This window comes from Rhinolophus ferrumequinum, chromosome 4 (genome assembly GCF_004115265.2).
Source record: "Rhinolophus ferrumequinum isolate MPI-CBG mRhiFer1 chromosome 4, mRhiFer1_v1.p, whole genome shotgun sequence".
NCBI classification, from domain to species: domain Eukaryota; kingdom Metazoa; phylum Chordata; class Mammalia; order Chiroptera; family Rhinolophidae; genus Rhinolophus; species Rhinolophus ferrumequinum.
In genome coordinates, this window is record NC_046287.1 from 37,043,649 (window position 1) to 37,066,984 (window position 23,336).

At 37.7% G+C, this 23,336-nt stretch overlaps 1 pseudogene; it reads left to right on the forward strand.

Annotated features, from left to right (window-relative positions):
- Nucleotides 1-6,864: 6,864 nt before the first annotated feature.
- LOC117021162 (nuclear envelope pore membrane protein POM 121C-like) lies at nucleotides 6,865-10,118 on the forward strand (annotated as a pseudogene).
- Nucleotides 10,119-23,336: the final 13,218 nt, after the last annotated feature.

Sequence of the window (23,336 nt, forward strand, 5' to 3'; positions counted from 1 at the left end):
TTTTTTTTTTTTTTTTACTTTTTTTATGTTTTTGCTCGGATGCCTTGGAAATGTATTTCATTTTTTTATAGTTGCCATACAATATTATATTAGTTTCAAGTGTACAAATAGTGATTAGACATTTATATAGCTTACAAAGTGATCACCCTAATAAGTCTAGTACCCACCTAGCACTATATATAGTTATAACAATATTATTGACTATATTCCATATGCTGTACTTTACATCCCTGTCACTGATTTTATATCTTGCAGTTTATACATCTTAATCTCTTCCCCATTTTCACCACACACACACACACACACACACACACACACACACACACACACACAAACACACACACACTCCTTCCTATCTAGCTCAGATTTTTATGAATTATTTTTTAAAACCAATCTTACTCCAGCTCTTCAATGACACCCTCAGGGTATACAGACTTAGATTCTCATTACATATATATATATATATACATCCTGTGTGTACAGACAGATACCCTGCTAAAGCAGAAATGTGAATTTAATCAGATGCAATACAGCATCTTTAAAAGGATAGCATATATCTAACACCTGTCAGCTCATCAATGTTTGGTCTACTACTCTACAAATTACTACATACATCATTCCTGACACCTAAACTGATGTAGAGAATAAAACACAACTTATAAATTTTGTAAGACTCACAAACAAGATACATGCAGCAGTGTATCTGTTCTCAAGCTTGGTCTTAGAACTCCTTTAGAAAAACATTTTTTGTATATTTATATTATGCACATATACATACGTATACCACTTTAAATTGAAATTGAAAATGGTTTAAATACAAAAATAGAGAGGCAGGGCATGAAAGACAAAATATAAGCAGGGCATAATGGATCAACTGACTAATACAAGATCGTTGTCTGGGGCAAATACATGGAGAATGTAGCAAGAGCTTCTGTGCTTCTCAGTGTAGAGGACAAGGAAATGGGAAGGCACTTCAAAGAACAAAAACATATACTGAACACTCCAAACTACCAAAAAAAGTTTTGTAATGCTGCCAGTGATTTTAATTTTGGTTGTTTTCTTGTATTTTAAGATATCAGATTATGTCAATTGAGAATCTTCTGGAATTTCAGTGACTATATCTTGAAAATGTAACAACCAACAACACTTTTAAATACTTGAAGTTTTTCAGCCTTATAAACTAAGTGAGAACATCTAATGGGTGCGTAAGAACATTCTTTCCCAATTAGTTGCCAGATGTTATTTGTCCCATATATTTGCCTTACCTATTCTTGAGTATCTGTACATTTTATTTAATTATATTTTTAAATAAATCTCAAACATTTACATAACAGAGCTCTCCATGTTAAAATGTTTATTTTAAAGGAACATTTTGTTAAATTTCAGTATTAAAATCTATTTCCACTATTATTATTCAGATCATTCACCAAAATTAAATGAAAAATCTAAAACCCTAGGAAGTTACATATTAGAATGAAATCATCCAAAATAAATCATGAGGTGAATCCATTTAATCAAGTGTTAAAAATGGCCCAGTCTTTTGTTGATTAAATATATGAATGTGAATTCAAACAATAGCACCAAAGATTATTTTTAAAATTTAGATTGTAGTAGATAATGGTTAATTATTACATTCTTAATTGTCCTTAAAAATGGTTACTAGATGCAGCTTGGTTCATTTAAAATATGCATAAAACATTCAGAATAATTTTATGGAAATTTGAATTGACATTTAAATTACAAGGTAACAATTTTTCTTATTCAGTGTAAAAATGAAAACATTAGACATTTATTTTTAATATTTAAATGAAGGGATAATACGGATTATAAAATTACATTTATGAATGTTGATTGAAATATCTTCAATGATATTATTTTCTAGAATATTAGTTGATAACTATCAATTAATAAATTGATAATATATTGTTTGAGTAGCAATAGGAAGTAATTTTTTTTAAGTTGGAAATCATATTCTATAAAGATAGAACTTTATATGTCTAATTCATTTAGTTAAATGATAATACCAAGCAGTTAAAATTAAAAAGGAGTGTCAGTAGGAACTTTTCATTGCTCTGTGCATATGGTAGCACTGCATGAAAGAATATATGGACCTGCTAATCCAACTACATCTTTAAAAGCAGACATCTGGTTAATCACCTGTCTCTTCTTTTTTGTTATTAAATTTATTGGGGTGACATTGGTTAATAAAATTACATAGGCTTCAAGTGTACAATTCTATAGTATATTATATATACCTGTATTGCATTGTGTGTTCACCACCCAAAGTCAAATCTCCTCTGTCACCACATATCTGACCCCCTTTACCCTCTTTTACCTCCCTCCACCACCCCTTTACCCTCTGGTAACCACTAAATTGTTGTCTGTGTCTGTGAATTTTTGCTACTTTGTTTGTCTTGATAGTTTTTTGCTTCCAGTTTTATATCCCATATGAGTGAAATCATATGGTTCTCGATTTTTTCTGTCTGACTTATTTTGCCTGTTTCTTCTAACATAACTCCATTAGCATTGCTATTTTATTACACATTTATTACAATAGATTGCCAGTCTAACACATTTTATATCGAATTTTGTTTTCTCACATGGATTGATTGTTCCACAAAACCCTCTCCTATTTCATTTTCTGTAAGAGTACCAACTAACCTCTTGTTTATTCAATTCAAGTAAAAATTGCATGCATTGTAGTTGTTTGTGGATTTTTTTCTCCTGAAATCATGTTATTTGCCATATGAAGTCTCATTTTAACAGTTAATTTTCGAAAGTCATAAATGTGAAGACAATAAATTTGGGTAATATGATAGAGAGTGAATGGGGAAAGTGGGTAATTTAAATATCATAGATAGATACTCCCATTTACATTAAGATCCATTATATACAGTGAAGGGGATATTATTGTGCAAAAATGGAGAAAATGTTTGCAGTAGAAGGAAAAGCAAATGTAAAGACCCTGAATTACATGTATTTGTTGTTTTGGAGGAAGAGGGTATGAGGAAAAAAATATCTGAGATAAAGTCAGGAAAGCAGTAGAAGGTTAGATTATACAGGATATGGAAATCTAAGGTAGCAAATTGTCATATAAAATCCCCTTACTGTGGACATACAGTGTAATTAATTATCAAGGCAGCCTCCATTGGATTGTAAATTGTTACAGAATAATAGATCCTAAAGATGTCCAGGCCCTAATTCTTGGAGTCTATGAGCATGCTATATTTTATAGAAAAATAACATTGCAAATAAAATTAGGTTATAGATTTTACAATACGGAAATTATTCTGGATTAACTGGGTCAGACCAAGGTAATCACATGGGCCCTTAGAAATGGAAGAAGAAATCAAAGAACAGGTCAAAAGACGTGACAACAGAAAAAGAGGCAGGAGAGAGCTTATTGCTGGCTTTGAAAATGTGAGCTATACCGAGAAGGTGGGAACAACTCTCACTCAGCTGAAATACAGAAAGAAAATGGGACCTCAAACTTATAGCTGCAAGGACTTGAATTCTACCAACTACCTGAATGAGCAAACACATTGGTTCACCCCTAGAGCCTTCAGAAAGGTACACAGCAGCCTGTCAACAGCTTGGTTTCAGCCCAGTTAGATCCACATCAGGTTCTGACCTACAGAACTATAAAATAATACAATTTGTATTGTCTAATCTGCTAAATTTGTCCTAATTTTCTTGCATTAATAATGAATACATAGATCGTACTAATACTAAATTTACTAATGATTCAAAAGTTATAGGCAAGAATGAAGCAGAGATAAAGTATTCCTAGATGGAGGGCATGGAATCTGTCATATTCAGCTTCCCCAAAAATGTCCCTTTCTCCAGTGTTTGGATGCATTTGAATATTAGAATAACAAATAGGTTTTGAACAACATATATGTAAACAATATGTATACTCAGGAATTTTGGATCTGGCGTTCCTCAATTATATAACTTATTTTTTACATGTAGAAATGCATGTATTTTAAATTTTCAAGTTCCTTACATTTTAGATACGTAGACATAATTTAGATTGATTTACAATTTTCCTTTTTTATACTGTCTTCACTCCATTTTAAACATCATAGTGAAATTTTGCTTTATAAACAATTTGGAGTACTTTCCTTACTTTGGTTGTGTTTTTTAGAATACTATGTATAAAGGGACACTGATTTTTTTATATTGATTTGAAATCACCTATGAAGTTGTCTGTGTCTGGTGTTGCTTTTTTTTGGGTAGATATTTTTTACACTGATGTAATTACATTGATCTTTGTGTTATATTTAGCGAACCCTTGGTAAATGATTCCTTTTGACCTGACCTCCCTGTATATTAAAAGGTTTAATGCCCGAGTTGGCTTTATAGAATGAGGAGTGCTTTAGCATAATAATATCCTATAGGAGAGCAGAGCATAAAAGAGAAGGAATAATAGTATTTAGCAGAAAGGTAATGAAATCCCCATAAAAAAATAAAAATAGGATACATCTAGTTACTTTCAATTAATTAATTATACATCTGCATTGATGGAAAATGGATACTTGGTGAAATGAGAATAGTCCTGATACCAAAACTGATACTAGGTTTTTATGCTGCACAGCAATTTATCAGACACAGAGTGGCTAAAAACAACAACCATTTATTATTTCATAATTTCTGTAGATCAGAAGACCAGACATCATCTAGCTGGGTTTTCTGTTCAAAGTTTCATAAGATTGCAATCAAAGTATAGGTCAGGTTGCTTTCTAATCAGGAGAGTTAACTAAAGAAACATTCCCTTCTAAGCTCCATTTGGTTGTTGAGAGAATTGATTATCGTATGGCTGCAGAATTTACAACACTTTGCTTCTTCAAACCCAGTACCAGAGTTAACTACAGCGAGTCTCAGATCTCTGACCCACTTTTAAAGGGCTCACCTGATTAGATCAGACCCATGCAAAATAACCTCCTTTTTTAATTTGCTTGAAATCAACTGATGAGGTATTAATTATATCTTTAAAAATTCCTTTACCTTTGCATATCACATAACCTCATCATGAAAATGCTATCCCATCAGCTTTGCCATATACTGTTGGTTAGAAAAAGAGAAACCACTGGTTCTCTCTGTACTCAAGACAAGATTATCCAAGGGAAGGGCATTTGTTTGGAAACTTCATTTTCATTCACATTGTATAACCTCACAAGGGAATTGGTATATGATTTTTCACAATAATCTTATTTTTTAAATTTCTACTGGTGCTATAAAGCATGTATTTTGACTTTATTGATATTTATTCTCCTCTTTAAATAATCTTGCCAGACATTTGTCTATTTCATTAGCATTTCCAAAAACTCTGCTTGGTTCTAGATGACTTTTTGATTACATCTGTATTTTTTCAAGTAATTAATTTATATTAGTGCCGGTTTTATTTCCTACTTTTATTTGTTTTTATATGCTATTTTGAACTTTTCTAAACACATGAGTAAAGTATTTGCAACCTTTCCCTTTAACTAATGTTTTATTGAGGTGTAATTTACCTGTAGACAAATTTATTCTTTTTTGATAGAGTTCTATCAATTTTGACAAGTATTGTCATGTAACCACTAACAAATAAAGATATAGCACATTTTCATCATCCCCTAAATTTTCCCATACACTTGTATGGTAAACTCCGTTCCCAACATCCAGCATCTTTCAAACAATGAATCTATTCTCTGTCCCTATAGTTTTGTCCTTTCCAGAACAATATAAATGGGATTATGCAATATGTTATATTATAAATTTGGCTTTTTTCACTGAGCATGTGATAAAGATTTATCTATATAATTTTGTGCATCAATATTTTTCTTTGTATTTCTAAGTAATATTTTATTACATAGATACAGCATATTTGCTTTTCCATTTTCCAGTTGAAGAGCATTAGAATTGTTTAAAATGTTGAGTGATTATGAATTATAGTGCTGTAAACATTCAAACACAGATTTTTGTCTTAATATAAGGTTTAATTGCTACTGAGTGAATACTTAAGATTAGAATTACTGGGTCATCTGTGAAGTTTTAGGATAAGTTTATAAGAATCTGGAAAATTGTTTTCCAATTAGCTCTATTTTTCGTCCCATCTGTGGTGGAGCAAAGTGGTCATAACTGCAAGAAAGCCACAAAAAGCAATGATTAATAGAACAAAGCTACTAAGGAAATGCTCTGACACCTCTAGGGCACAGGTGAAGACCCACTGAATCTGGGAGAAGGGGAAAAACAAACAAACAAACAAACACACACACACCCTCTACCTCAGGAGGAGTGAAGAAATCCATCCCCGGCTCATACCATTAGAAATGTATTTTGAGGCAGGGACACACCATTCTACTGCATACCACGCACCAGATCTAGAGGGCGAAAGTCACAGTAGCCATGGAGTGTAGTCACTTAAATAATCCACCGTTCAAGCTCAGGGATATGTGCCTGCCTAAGATTGAGGTTCAACCAGGTCAACAATCTTTCTTCTATCATCAAGCTTATAAAAGCGTAGGTGCGCAACAGCAGTCTACCCCTAAAGAGATGGAGTACATTCCTATGTAAAGTTCAGGCTTAGAAGAAAGGCAGAAAGCTGAATTTTGGAAATTACACTCAAGAAAACTCTCCAGCCTCTCAGCATCCAACCCGATCACAAGGATGACGTTGAATTCAGTGGTGCACTGAAAGTAATCATACAGAAAACAAAATCTAGAAGTCTTCTTGGCTCCGGCGCCTGGAGGAGGTGAGGGCGGTGGCCCACAGCCAGTTAGTCACGGACCCTGGGGCCAGAGCCGGGGCTGCGGAGGGGCGGTGCTCCTCTGCCCATAGCTGCTTGGACTCGCTCTGCTTGATGCCCACCGCAGCGGGCAGCGAACAATGCGCGCCTCGCCTTCGGCCACATCAGCAGTAAACGGAAACCTCCTAGAGCCACCGACCCTGCTGAAAGGACCTGGCCCCGCAGAACTGCTCCTTATGGGCAGGGACCTGGGAAAGCCCGCCCCGCAGCAACCTGTCATGCTGTAACCTGTCCCGTTCCAGAGGCCAGGAACCTGCGGAGAAGCCTGGCCTCCCACCCACACAGCACCACAGGCTCACTCGGCTTTATCAGATGGATTTGCAATGACACCTCTAAGACAATATCCAGTCCAGCAGGCCCAATAATTCCTTTCTGGGGGTACTTCCCACAGATTGCTGGAATTGTTGTCACAAGAAGACGGTACTTGCTATCTGTTCCTACTAGTTCCAAAATGGTGTATAGCCCAGTGACAGTGAGAACTGTTCCTCCCCATAGCAAATAGACTCGCTCTCCAATAGCAGAGCAGTTAATCAGCTCAACAGTGGCCTCACCATCAAGCAGTGCTCCAGAACCATGTGCAAAGGAGTCTGTACTGCGTGCCCTCAGAGAGGAAGGAAAGAACAGTGGAGGAAGGACCAGACATTCCCTGATGGCCAGGAAAATAAAAGAAGGCTCCATGATAGCAGTGGGCCTGGACAGTCATCATTTGAGCCCCTGATGGCCAATGGAGTCCCTGCTTCTTTTATGCCTCAGTCTGGGTCTCTGAAGAGAGGTCTAAATTCCCAGAGCTCAGATGACTGTTTGAGTAAGAGATCTTGCACCTCTTCTATGAGCTGTGTGAAGAGCATGTACACAAGTAGCATCCCTAGTCCACCATCAATGTCGTTACCAGTTCTTATAGCTCTGCTTGACGTTTCTCTCAGCTATGGAAGAGACGTGGACCCAGTTCATCACCCCTTTCCAGCCCAGCCTCATCCTGCTTCCAGACACCAAAGAAGTGAGCAAAGAAACTAAGAGAAGAGGAACTTCATTCTAGTTCTTCAACTCCATTAGTTACCAACAGGAATCCCAGGGAGAAAAAGTTGTAGATACAAACCACATGGAAGAAACAGAACGCGTGGAATTCCCCCATCTACTCCTGGCAGTTCTGGGCAGCATGAGCAGAATATACAGCTGCTGCCTTCCAGGCGAGAGGACCAGCAGACCTTGCCTCCACTTCCCAGGTTGGTTATTCAATCACTGCTGAAGACCCAGACTTGGAAAAGAAAGCTTCATTATAATGGTTTACCAAGGTCTTGGAAGATAGGACTGATGCTGCCTCAATTCCGTCACTGAGAACCCACTTAGCACTCAGGCTTCTTTTACTTTTACCCATCTTACTGCTGGGACTGCTTCCTCCCCAAACTCTCTCCCAGCCCCATGCACCAACTCACTCTTAGAAAGCTTGAGGAAGATGCAGAATTCTCCAGAATCCGCTGGAGTGGCAACCACAGTGACACATTCACCTCCTAACACACCCACCATCTGGGCCTTCTTGACTCTTTACAGTCACCGTCCCTTCCAGGCACCTCCTCAGACTCCAAATTCACAGCCACATTCTTAGGGCTTACTCACTCTTCCACCTCTGGCCCTTCAGGTTGAGCCATCTGCCAAATCCCAAGCCCTGTCCCTCACCCCCAAACAAAGTATTCTGTTTGGAATGTTGAGCACCTCACATGCTCACCCTTCGTCCTCTGCAGCTCCTGCTGTTTCTTTAGCATATCCCCTATTCAAGCCCATTTCCATGACCCCACTTACAAGTGATAATGAGGGCCTCTTGCCATGTAGCCCTTCCAAGGTTACAACCACAGCATCTTCCAGCTCTACCCTCTCCACGACTATCAGCAATTTCAAGCCTATTTTTGGCAGTATGGTGCCACCTACATCTGTGCCTTTGTCAACTCCCTTCTCCTTCAATAAACAACTACTCCAGCCACAACCACAGGCACCCCTCTCTTCACTAGCCAGGCCAGTGCCACCTCGGCAGTGGCTTCCGTTTTCACACCCAGCAATTCCACAGACTGAGCTTTGAATCCTACTTTCCGCTTCGGTGTGAACAACGCGACCAGCACCATGGGCAGCGTGACTAGCACCACCACTTCCACCACCCAGCCTTCCCTCCTTGGGACACCCCCTGATTCTAGTCCCAGCTTTACCCCAGCCATGGGCTCCATATTCCAATTTGGTAAGCCCCTTGCCATGCCTGCTTCAACAACAGTCACCATCTTTGGCCAGTCCCTACCTGGTGCCATTGAGACAGTCTCCAGCAGCAGCACCACTGGCTTCAGTGGTTCCAGCAGCACCTTTACAGCCTCAACCCTGGTCACCACCAGCTAGCCTATACTGTCATCAGTAGCACTACCACCCAAGCATTCAACATTCCCGTTGGCTCAAGCACCAAGGCTCCTCTCCCATCATATGTGGGAGCCAACCCCCAGCCTGCATTTGGGAGGCAGCAAGGGGCTACCAAACCAGCTGTCACTCCCAGCTTTGGCCACTCTTTCATTTTTGGAAACTGTAGCCCCAGCCCAATAGCAACTCCAGCACCAACCTCATCCCAGCCAGCCTTTGGCAGCACTGTCAGCTTTTGGTGGTTTGGAACCCACAGCCTCTGCTTTTGGCACTCCTGCCAGAACCCAACCAGCCTTTGGCAGCACCACAGCAGTTTTCTCCTTTGGTACAGCCACTACCTCTGGCTTTGGAGCTACAACCCAGACCACCAGCTGCAGGACCAGTAGCTCAATGTTTGGCAGCACAACGCAGTTGTCCTTCATGTTGAGGAGCTTGGCAGATCCAGCTGGCAGCAGAGGCTTTGGGATGAATGTGACTACCACAGGCATCAACTTAACCTCTGGGTCTTTGCAGGGGCACAGAGTGGGACCACTGGCAGCATAGCCCCCTTTGGGGGAGGTTTGACTCAGAACACCTTGAGCATGCCCAGCCTGGGAAGGCCTTTCAATGTGGCTAGTATGCCTGAGAGCAAGCCTGTGTTTGGAGGCACCTCCACACCCACCTGTGATCAGAACATACCTGCCCCTGGGTGGGCATATCAGGCAGCAGCCTCTTCGCTGGGGCAGCCTCTGCACCTACCCAAGGCTTTTTTGGAGTCGGATCTTTCAGATCGGTGGCCTCTTCATTTTACACTGGTGCAGGATCTACCACGCCAGGGACTCCACAGTGACTGCAGGCCTGAAGGCAGCACACGCGAAAGAAACAACCTTTGTCCCTGCCTCCATTCCCCCGACCCCTTGTCCAAATCTGGACCTCAGCACCTGCTAGGAAGAGTCTCTAACCTGTCCAGTTCCATAAAGCAAACTTCCCCCAGACCTCTGGCTTCAGCCACCAAGGAGGTGGTAGCAGCCCTGGGGGGCATTTCCCCCTCCTTGCAGAAGCAGAAGCCTCAGGCCTCCTGGGGGAGGAGGAAGCAGGATGCGGCAGGACAGAAGCCTATACCTTTCTTGGAACAGTTCCACTGGCGAAGCTGGAGAGAACTAAAGAAACATCTGTGCGTGCTGTGCACTTACTTCCCTGACTTGTTTAGTGTGGAAGCTTAGTCTGGCAGCCTCCCTTCCTGCCTCTCCCACCCCCACCTCCCAGAGCCATCTGTGCTGGAAGGTAGCAGGTAGAGCTGGCTCCCTTGCCTCTCTGGTATGCATTTGATGGGATTGGGGGGAAATGGCTTATCCTTAAAACTTTACTTTACATGTCTTGGCTATAAAAAGTGATTCTCCTCTGGTCCCTTTAGGGGACTGTTTTCCCCTTTCTTGCTTTTTTGTCCTTTACTGGTTCCCTACAGGACATATTCCTTTTCAAATGATCTTGAATCGAGCTTTGCCTTGGAGACTCCAATGGGTACTGCTCCTGATATTCTACTTCCTCATGCCAAGTCTGAGTCAGTGTTTTATCCCCAACCTTCTCTGTCAGTTTGGCCCCTAAAATGTTCAGGACTCTTAGCCTGGCAGATCCATGGGTGATCACTTGCTCTGGGGAGAGGAAACTCTCGGAGCAGGCAGGATGCCCACTGCTGCTTTCAGCTGCCTCCTCGCCCACCCACTGGCCTGCCTCCCCAGGATTGCATGTTTAAAGCCTTGACTTGTGTTACTTTGTCTGATGCTCTTTGATGTCTGATATCTATTGGTCTTTGAATCAAGTTTAGAGGAAGAATTGAATTGTATGGGTGGCGGCTTGTTGGTAGTATCGAACTTAAGTGAATGTGGAAAGTATAACAGCACTTTACAGCTACAGAAATGGTTTTTTGACTTTAAGGGCTAGAAGCCCAGGAGGATGGGGCCAACGGGAAGCAAAGACCTCTTCCCTCACCTTTTTTCCTCACCTACCTGGCCTCGCAGGAGGCTAAACCACCCCTAGTATATGTTAGAAAACCTACATAAACATTAATTAATGAACCACAGTTTAAAATTCAGTTTTGGTTTCTTCCTTCCTTCCTTCCTTCTTCCTTCCCTCCTTCCCTCCCTCCCTCCTCCTTTTTCTTCTTCTTCTCCTTCTTGTTGTTGTTGTTGTTTTGTTGTTGTTGTTGTTGTTGTTGTTCTTCTTCTTCTTCTTCCCTCTCTCTCTCTCTCTCTCTCTCTCTCTCTCTCTCTCTCTCTCTCTCTCTCTCTCCCCCTCTCTCCCTCTCCCCCTCTCCCCCTGCCTCTCTCCTCACACACACACACACCCAGCAGGGCCTCCAACTCTTCCCCATTTCTTCCTTTGTTCCAAAACTACATAGCCCAGGCCCAAGAGCCTTGCTGCCATCCTCATCCTCTTTGGGAGAAGTATAAATGAGTATGTCTAAATTAAAAGAAAAAAAATACATTTAAACATTTTTTAACAAAATAAAAAAATTATTTTTGTATTTAAGCTAAACTGCCTTTTAATGTCCTTCAAGCTTGGTTCAGTATAACCACCGTGAGGTGGTTAAGTATAAAGGCTCTGACTAGGAATTAGCTGTATAGTTAAGTTATGCCTGCCTGTGTGAAGAAGAGGCTCAAATGCTGTTCCAGACAGCTTTCCTGAGAGACTAAAGCTCCTTGGACACATTATATAAAATGTAATTATTTCATAAATAATGTGACATAGAATTACCTAGCCCCCTCTTCCTTTTGTGACTGAAATTGAGTGGTTTGAAACAGGGGACTGTTCCTTCCCACCCCCAAGAAGAACGCTGTTAATACTTATTTGTCTGTGGAGCTGAGGAGGGGGCCTGAACCTCACGTCCCAAATACCTTGAGGGATGGGGGGTGGGGTGGGGCGCGGGTCTAGAAATCAAGCTTCTACTTTGTGTAAGGTAGACCGTCTTAGTTTTCGCACTCTGAGCTAGTTTTCCTCAGTTCTACAGGACGGTTGGTCCAGGAACCCCCTGAAGAAGGTGACCTGGCATGCCCTCAGTGTGAGTGTGAGTGTGTGTGTGTACGAGTGCATGTACATGCACTGGACAGGAACAAGATGCTGGCACTTCCCATTACAAATAACGATTTAATTCCCATGAGTCCAGTTGGAATTTTTAGTATGAATGTGAGACTTCTCTCCTTGATTACGTTGTTAAGAATAATAATAATAAAATGCCATCTATTCTAAAAATGATAATAATAATAATAATAATAATTAATAAATAAATAAATGATCTAAGCTAAAATAAAATAAAATCAAAACCCAGATCAATTTTCAATGACATCTAACCTTCCCCAAAACACACTAGAAGTAGCACTCTCATCTGCAAGCATGAAAATGATGTAATTCCATCTCTACTGTTCTTCTCTAGGCAAAAGTTTCAGTAATTCATCTGAATTATATGACTATTTATATGAGTCATATAAAAACCAACAACGGAAATAAGATGTTGTAAGAAAAAAAAAAAAAGACTCAACAGAACTGAAGTTAAACATGATCCAGGTTGTAACTATCAGATAGGTAATTTAAAATAACTATGCTTAATATGTTAAAAGTTCCACTAGAAAAAAATTAAAATATGAAGAAAAGATAGAATATTTCAGCATAAAAAAATGGACCTATGAAATATGAAATAGAAATGCTCAGAAAAAGAAAGAAAAATCATTGTCACTGCATTAATTTCTATTGTTACCTAACAAATTAGCACACATTTATTGGTTTGAAACAAGAGCCATTATTTCATAATTGCTATGGGCCAGGTGTCAGCACAATATAGGTGGGTCATCTGCTTGGGGTCTCACAGGCTATAATCAAGATGTCAGTTGGAAGGCATCACAGGATCAACTGGGGAAAGATCTTGTTGGTTGTTGGCAGAATAGATTTAGTTTCAACTGTAGAACCCATGGTGACTTGCTTCTTTTGGGTCAGCAGGAAAGAGAGTTTTTCACCTCAGGGAGAGGCCCCGTCCCTCATTTAAAGGCTTTCTCTTGATTAATTGAGGCTCACCCATATTAATCTCCCCTTTGATTCACTCAAGAACAACTAATTTCAGATCTTAATTATGTTTACCCAAACCCTTGACCTTTTCCCATACTCTATTGGCTAGAAGAAGGGTTTGCCTGTGCTCAACGGAAGGGAATTACAGAAGGATGTGACTCATTAGGGTTCATCTTATGGTGTGCCTAATGTAGTGAGTAATCTGGATCCCAGGGATTCTTCATGCCCCTACCATACGCAGGTAACATCCACCCCCACCCAAGGTCCCCAAAAGCCTCATGCCATTACAGCATCTGCTCTAAGTCAGGTCTGGGTTAACATAACACTCCTAAATGTAATACATTAAGTCAACTCTTGGGACAAAATATGTCACTATCTTCTGACTCATAAAATTAAAGTTAGATAACTCCACCCACCCCACATTCCATGGTGGGGCAGGAATAGATTAATTGATGTGTGCCTTTTAATTCAAAAAGCAGGAAAAAGATAATAAAACAAAGTTATTGGTCCAAGACAGTTCTGAAATCCAACCAGGAAATCGCCAGGTAGATCTTGATTTGGATTCAAGGTCTGGCAATAATACCCTGTGGCTTTCTGTTCTACCCTCTAAGCTGTTGGTTTAGATCTCTGAGATATCCTTATTTATTTATTGTGTAAATCATACAACATATCACATATTTATACCTGAGTAGTTTTCTCAGCCTATTTTCCGGCCAATAGAATGTTGAAGGTCTAACATTCATAAAATTAAGGTCCTTTCATTTTATATTTTTTCTGATATATAAAGCTTTCCTGAGAACTTATCACATTTTATCCCTATCTCTGCTATATTAAATAATCTTAGAAAAAGATAAATTTATTTATAGATGATACTGATAGAGGCATAATCTTAGTAAATTTTCCGTCAAGGAGAAACACTGTAGAATTTTACATTCATTTTCCGTTTACTTAGGTTTGAAGATGTTTTCCTAAAAGCAATTAGTAGACAAACGAACAAAAGAATAAATGAATAAAAGCCCAGATATTAACATTTAAATTTCTTTGTATTTCTTTATTTAATGTAGTAAGAACATGTCAAACTTTAGAGTGCCTATGAGCTGTTTAGCATTTTTATGCATAACACTCTGTATATGATGCTTTATGGAGTATTTTCCAAATTATATATTCTTTAACTTAGACCTTATATGCTATCTTCAGGAGTAATATAAAGATATATAAGTGTATATATAATAATTTTCACAAACCTGACTATCCAGTTTTCTAGACCATGTAGATTAAATGTGAATGGGGAAGTTTATAATGGGACAGCACACTGACAGCAATGAAAAATAACAGCTGACAGACTGATAACAGAGAGAGAGAGAGAGAGAGAATGACAAATAACATCCTCAAAAACTCACAAAGCTAGGAAGTAGAGAAAATTTAGCATAGTGAGCTTTCCATATACTTACTTGGGTTCTGAGGATGTATTACATCAAAAGAAGACATAAAATTGACATCCTCAATGGTTACATGAAATCATTAAGATAACAAATCTATTTTGAATATTTGTGTTACAGCAGTAGGGAATATTGCCTTTGCCTATATTTCATCCAGAGTCAGCTATTGCAAGTGACCACTTGTAATAAAACATGTGAAAGGTCACTTGTATTAAAGGACATTATTCATTGATACTGTCTGTGCATTCCATTAAATGATAATAATAGGAGAGTATACATGCAACAGGGTTTAATTTTCTTTTTTGCCTTAACTCCTATAGAGAAGTCTCATCAATTTATTAGGAGTATTTAGCCATGGGGTCTGAACACAGACAGCTTAGTAATTCATATTTATTATTTCTATAACTGGATAAATTAAAGAGGACTGATAAATTTGCAAATGAATTAGATAACATTTTAATTTTCATAGTCATAAATTTTCTTAAAAATGGATTATAGTTTTGGCAAATGTTATTAGACATTATTTAAAATATATATATATATATATATATATAATATTTATGTCCAGAAGGTGAAACATACTGAAATATTTTTTTAGCCAACTCCACAACTAGTGGTAATGCTATCCAAAATAGGATATTGTAAGTAGGAATCTTTAATGGCTAAGACTATATTTAGTATTATATGCTCTTTCCATGTCAAATTTAATCGCAAGTTTCAGATGTGTATTAGTATATGTTCTTGAGTAGATACACAGATATTTTTATTTTTTTAAGAAATATTTGGTTTAAATCCCAAAGAAGATATGCTGACTCACCACAAAAGCAAAGATATGCCATCATTCTTAGCTTTCAATAAAATATTGTAACTGTGAGCCTTGATCATTTATTTCTTAAGCATATATAAATTTGTCAGCCTACAGTAATGGCTATTTATACCTCAGACACTTCTCTATTTAATATAGCTTTGTACATATAATCTATTGTAGGAAGGACTACCCACTTTTTTATGATGGATCAAATTGTATATTTGAAATCAATATAATTGCATTATCTTTACAACTACTACAGAACATTGGTAGCTGTTAAAAGCAAATCTAGTCTGTGAAAAACAAAAAGAGATATAAGATCATTGTATAAGAGGTATAATTATAAGCAACTAGCATATTAGTCCTGATTTAGTTTGACCCTAAGATCAAATTGAAACCATTTTATTTCTTGGTGAGTCTCTGTAAAAGGAATTCATAAGACTCAATTAATTATTTAATAATAGTATTATACCACACTATGTATAAACAGACAACCACTTCCATTCTAAAAGTGACATGACTAGAACATAAAATCTGGATCCTGTGACTTGGAATTGGAGAATGAAGAGTCAGAAATATAGTATATATCTATTTTTTCCTTTTAATTTTATCCATACTGCTATTAGAATGACATACTAAACATAATTAGCCTATAAAAATGTGTAAGATGAAATTAAAATTGTATTGTTATAATGTTTAAATCCAAGCTATGTACAAGACATAGAGATTATGTAAGAAATATTTTTAGACTTTTTAATATATTTAACTATTATATATTTCTATCAAGTTAAATCTCCTAAAACTCTACATTTGGTTTAATAGTCTCTAGCTTCCTATAGCAATCTGTTTTCATGGCTACAACAACATAATATACATACATATTTTATGGATACATAATATGCATTTAAATCAATGGACTACATTATAAACCAAGTTTATTTTGTGCAAGCACTACAGAAATAAAATTGAGGAGAATGTTTATTATGTTACTTTATGACTTTTATAAAGTGACCAATGTGCTACATTTTTTTATAAGAATTCAGTGCTAGGCAAGATTTTGCCTCTACAGAAAAAAACAAAACAAGTCATAAAAAACACAGTTAAAACATTTTTCTATATATAACACGACAACTAAACATGTTTTCAAGTTTTTGGTTTTTACTAACGTTTTGGCTGCCAGAAAGCTGACAGCAAAATAAAGCTTCTAACTTGATTAGTTTTGCCAAATTTTATCTGATAAATAAGTTATTTATATAGAATCATGATATTGTGTTTTCTAGTTATTAGAAAATATAATTGCATTATCTTTACTACTACTTGGTAGCTGTTAAAAGCAAATCTAGTCTGTGAAAAACAAAAAGGTAAGAGATGTTTATTTATTAAATATACACATACATTTGTGTATTTTATGTTACTTCACCTAACATTTTATATACCAGAGAAACTTCAACGAAAATATGGGCCTTCTGCTGAACAATCATTTGTTACTTATTAAAGCCATCTTTTATATTCTTACATTTTACACTGCCTTGATAGCTTATGCAATGATACATAAGTATTCCCTAATAGGCTTCTTTTTTTCTCTTGTCTACTCCATCTTTATTTAATAATTTTTTGTTTGTTTCTAGAAGTATAATTTGAAGGTATTTACTGTATATTGAAATATTTCCAGCAGATTTTAAGAATGATTTTATTTATTAAGAATAATATTTAAGAATTTATTCATTTATCTAAATATTATCGGTCATTTCTCACATGATACTTAAATATGTACATATTTTTTAAAAGATTTTTTATTAAAATATAGCTAACATAAAATTTCTGGTGTACACCATAGTTAGTCAACATTTGTACTCCTAAAGAAGTGATCATGTGATAAGTCCAGCAATCATCTGACACTGTACCATCCTAGCACAATATGATTGACTGTATTTTTTTCTATGCTGTATTTTATATCCCCAAGACTTATTTGTTTTATACCTGGAAATTTGACCCTCTTATTCCCCTTTACCTTTCCTCCCCCTTTCTAAAATTTTTCAATTACAGTTGACATTCAATATTATTTTATATTAGTTTCAGGTATACAGCATAGTGCTTAGACATTTATATAATTTAAAAAGTGATCCCGATGACTATTCTAGTACCAACCTGGCATTTTACGTAGTTATGACCATATTATTGACTATATTCCCTATGCTTTACTTTACATCTCCATGACTATTTTGAACTACCAATTTGTATTTCTTAATCCTTTCACCTTTTTCACTCTGCCACCCAGAACTGCTTCAGAAAGTGGAAAGAATAATGGGATAAGTGTGTTTGAAGCAAGAGGGAGTATTTTGAGGGGGATTGATGGAAAAATTTATTACTGTAATAAATTTTATTTATATTTAAACTTTTACCATATTTTTAGATCACACCTCATAGATTTGCAATTTCTTGTTCTTGCTTCTCCTTCTGATAACCCTATGATGTAAATGTTGATATACTTGATGTTGTCCCAGAGCCCATTAAACTCATCATTTTTTTGGATTCTTCATTCTTGTCACTGTTCTGATTGGGTGTTTTCTGCTACCTTATCTTTTAATTGCTGATTGGATCCTCTGCTCCATCTAATCTACTGTGATTCCCTCTGATGTATTCTTCATTTCAGTTAACATATTCTTTATTTCTGATTGGTTCATTTTTGTTTTCTATCTTTATGTTTCCCATCTCCTTGCTGAATTTCTCCATGAGATCATTGATCATGCTTATAACCGGTGTTTTGAACTCTACATCTGGTAAATTGCTTGTCTCCATTTTGTTTACTTCTTTTTCTGGAGCTTTGTTATATTTTTATTTGGGACATGTTTTTTCTTTACTATTTTGGCTGCCTCCCTGTGTTTGTTTCTATTAATATGTATTAGGCATGTCTACTGGTCTTAGTAGAGTGGCCTTATGTAGTAGGTGTCCTGTGGGTTCCAGTGGTGCAATCTCCCTGGTCACCTGAGCTGGATGCTCCAGGTGTGTCCATTGTGTGGGTTATGTTGAGTCTTGGTTGCTGTTTGCATGTCAATGGCAGGGGTTAACTCTTGGGCTGATTACTTGTGAGGACTAGCCATGACTACTGAGGAGGATTTGTGGTGCATGGGTTGACCTATGGTGCAGGACCGCTTTAGCAGGACTCTGGTGCCTGTCTTCTGTAGTGCCCTTTGTGTGTGTCATCCTTCATGTGGCCAGGTAATTATCTGGGGGTCTGAAGCTGATTACTGGGTGTGCCAGAACTGTGGCCTCCTGGGAAGGACCTCATTGTAAGACAAGTTCAGCCATAGCCTGAGCCCTTCCCAGGGCCACCTGGCATGAGCCACAAAGCAATCTGCAGATGGCTGCCACTTCTGCTGTGCTTGGTGGTGCCTTGGGAGGCCAAGCTGCAAATTGAGGTCGGCTGCTGCCAGTGCCAGGCATGGGGTTGCTCATCCAGAGGTATGGGACACACAGAAGCCAGATGTTGCTTGTTTTGGTTTTGTGAATCTTTCAGAGATTTCAGGAAAGTCTGCAGCATGAGCCAATACAGGTCATTTGTATGGAAAAACCACTGGAAACAGCTCAGGTGGGTCTGAAAGTTGGGTGGGGTGAGGTCAGGGACTCACCAGGGTGGGGAGAGCAAAGCTGTTAGCTAGGTTGATGGAGACTCAGATAATGTGGCTGCCTGTGTCTGCAAGCTGGGCACACAAAGGACACAACAAGAAAAATAGATTCTGCCAACACTGTCTTGAAGAAAGCTGCCCCTGAAGCCTTTATTCTGGATCCAGAAAACTCAGTCCCTGACACCAATTGAGCTGCTGCCCCAGCACTAGTGCTCACAGCTAGAGAGTTTGTCAGTATGTAAGCCCATGAATGGGCACGTTAAAAGGAGCCTGGGACTCCTTCTGTCTCACTCAGTTACAATCTCCACTGGTTTTCACAGCCAGGAGTTATAGAGACTACTCTCTCTGGCACTGGAACCCTGGGCTGAGCACGTTGGTGTGGGGCTGGGACCCCTCCCTCCTCTGGGGGAAACATCCAAAGCTATGATATACCTCCTGATTTTTAATGGTCACACGTGCATGTGGGACTAGCCTTTTCCACACCTCTGTCTCTCCTACCAGTCTCAAGGTCGCTTTTCTGTATGTCCTTAGTTGTAAGACTTCTGTTCAGCTAGACTTCAGGCACTTCTCAATCATGGTTGTATTACAGTTTAGTTTTAATTTTTATGTGGTCATGGGAAGAGGCAAGTACAGAGTTTATCTACGCTGCCTTCATGACTGTTAAATCTGTATGTCTTTATTGACCGAAAAAAGTTTTTCTGTGTGTTTATTTAGATAAGACAGAGGTAAATGGGTTTATTTTTTTTTTTTACTATGGTTCTAAGAGACAGCAATCCAGAATTGTGTACATGCACACACACAGTTTAATTTTCAGAAAGTAGTGCAATTATTTACATCTTAAGTAAGAAACCTAACCTACGTTAAACAAATGTATTCTATATCTAATTTTTAAAAAATGATTGAAATCTATTAAATTATCAGTTTGGTAGAAGACAGTTTGATATCAGAAACTTCAATTAGCTCAGTCTATTCCAAAATCTTTGCATAGATGTATTTTGTCAGTTCTGTGGTTGCCATTCTTGCAAATACAGTTTACATACCTGGGAAATCAAATAAAAGTTTCAAGTTAATCTAAAATATTAAAGAGCTCAACTTTAATTAATAAAGAAAGCAGTTAAGTATTTAATCTTAAATAATGCCTTTATTCCACCTGAGTGCTTTATTTGTTCATACCCCTCCAGTGGCCACTGGAATGTAAATAGTTCCTAACTTTCTGTGTTTTATGTATTTGAGGATATTTCCAACACAATACTTCATTGTTTTCTTTTTTTTTTAATTAAAGTTTATTGGGGTGACAATTATTAGTAAAGTTATATAGATTTCAGGTGTACAATTCTGTATTACATCATCCATAAATCCCATTGTGTGTTCACCACCCAGAGTCATTTCTCCTTCCATCACCATATATTTGATCCCCTTTACCCTCATCTACCATTCCCCTCCCCCCTTACCCTCTGGTAACCACTAAACTATTGTCTGTGTCTACGAGTTTTTGTTTCTCATTTGTTTGTCTTGTTCTTTGTTGTTTTGGGTTTATATACCACATATCAGTGAAATCATATGGTTCTCTACTTTTTCTGTCTGACTTATTTCGCTTAGAATTATAATCTCAAGATCCATCCATGTTGTCACAAATGGTCCTATTTCATCTTTTTACTGCCAAATAGTATTCCATTGTGTATATATACCACAACTTCTTTATCCATTCATCTATCGAAGGACATTTTGGTTGTTTTCCATGTCTTGGCCACCATAAATAAAGCTGCAATGAACATTGGAGCACACGTGTCTTTATGGATAAATGTTTTCAGAATTTTTAGGTAGATACCCAGGAGAGGGATTGCTGGGTCATACAGTAATTCTATTTGTAATTTTTTGAGGAACCTCCATACTGCCTTCCATAGCAGCTGCACCAGTCTGCATTCCCACCAACAGTGTATGAGGATTCCTTTTTCTCCATAGCCTCTCCAACACTTGTTACTATTTGTCTTGTTGATGATAGCCATTCTAACTGGTGTGAGGTGATATGTCATTGTGGTTTTTTATTTGCATTTCTCTGATGATTAGTGATGTTGAGCATTTTTTCATATGTCTATTTGCCATTTGTATGTCCTCTTTGGAGGAATGTCTCTTCAGGTCCTCTGCCCATTTTTCAACTGGGTTTTTTGTTTTTTTTGTTGTTGAGTTGCATGAGTTCCTTGTATATTTTGGATATAAGCCCCTTATCGGAGGCACCGTTTGCAAAAATCTTATCCCATTCAGTTGGTTGCCTCTTTATTTTGTCGATGGTTTCTTTTGCTGTGCAGAAGCTTTTAAGTTTGATATAGTCCCATTCATTTATTTTAGCTTTTACTTCCCTTGCTTTTGGAGTCAAAGTCATAAAACGCTCTTTGAACCCAAGGTCCATAAGTTTAATACCTATGTTTTCTTCTATGCAGTTTATTTTTTCAGGTCTTATGCTTAAGTCTTTGATCCATTTTGAATTAGTTTTGGTACTTAGTGACAGATAGCAGTCCAGTTTCATTCTTTTACATGTGGCTTTCCAATTCTCCCAGCACCATTTATTGAAAAGGTTGTCTTTTCTCTATTGTATGCTTTTTGCTTCTTTGTCAAAAATTATCTGTCCATATATATGTGGATTTATTTCTGAGTTCTCAATTCTATTCCATTGGTCTACATGTCTGTTTTTCTGCCAATACCATGCTGTTTTGATTATTGTTGCCCTGAAGTACAAGCTAAAGTCAGGGAGTGTGATACCTCCAGCACTGTTCTTTTTTCTAAAGATTGCTTTGCTATTCAAGGTCTTTTGTGGTTCCAAACAAATCTGATGATTTTTTGTTCTATTTCTTTAAAAAATGCTATTGGGATTTTGATGGGGATTGCATTAAATCTGTATATTGCTTTGGGTAATGTGGCCATTTTAACTATATTGATTTTTCCAACCAGGACCACGGAATGTCTTTCCAATCCTTTTTGTGTTCTTCAATTTCTTTTAAAAATGTCTTATAGTTTTCAGCATAAAGTTCTTTCACATCCTTGGTTAAGTTTATTCCTAGGTATTTTATTAGTTTTTCTGCAATTGCAAAAGGTATTATATTTTTTTGTTTGTTTGTTTGTTTGTTTTTTTAATTTCTGTTTCTGAGATTTCATCGTTAGTATATAGGAATGCAACGAACTTTTGTACGTTGATTTTGTAGCCAGCAACTTTACTGTATTTGTTGATTGTATCTAATTGCTTTTAGGTGGAGTCTTTCAGGTTTTCTATATATAGCATCATGTCATCTGCAAAGAGTGACAATTTAACTTCTTCATTCCCAATTTGGATGCCTTTTATTTCTTTCTCTTTCCTGATTGCTCTGGCAATGACTTCCAACACGAAGTTGAAAAGCAGAGGTGATAGGGGACAGCCCTGTCATGTTCCTGAACATAGAGCAAAGGGCTTCAGTTTTTCACTGTTAATTCTGAGATTAGCTGATGCTTTGTCATATATCGCCTTTATTATGTTAAGGTACTTTCCTTCTATACCTATTTTATTCAGATTTTAATCATAAATGGATTTTGTATCTTGTCAAATCCTTTTTCTCCATCAATTGATATAATCATATGATTTTTGTCCTTTATTTTGTTTATGTGATGTATCACATTGATAGATTTGCATATGTTGAACCATCCTTGTGCCCCTGGGATGAACCTCACTTGGTCGTGATGAATAATCTTTTTAATGCATTGTTGCATTCGATTTGCTAGAATTTTGTTTAGGATTTTTGCATCTGTATTCATCAGAGATATTGGTCTGTAGTTCTCTTTTTTCGAGTTGTCCTTACCAGGTTTTGGTATCAGGGTAATGTTGGCCTCATAAAATGAGTTAGGGAGTACTGTCTCTTCTTCAATTTTTTGGAAGAGTTTGAGCAGGATTGGTATTAGATCCTCTTTGAAGGTTTGGTAGAATTCACTAGTGAAGCCATGTGGTCCCAGACTTTTGCTTTTGGGATGGTTTTGGATAACTGATTCAATTTCGTTACTGGTGATTGGTCTATTTAGATTTTCCTGTTCTTCATGGTTCAGCCTAGGAAGGCTATATGTTTCTAAGAACTTGCCACTTCTAGCATTGGGCAAGTGGGGCCGGCATGAGCTCTGGGAAGGTAGGAAGGGGTCGGCTAGTCTCAGTGCCTAAGGCTTCCATTCTCTGCTTGGCAGTGAGAGCTTAAACCTCCGTTTTCAGCCTTCTTTCCTCAGTCTTTACTTCGAGG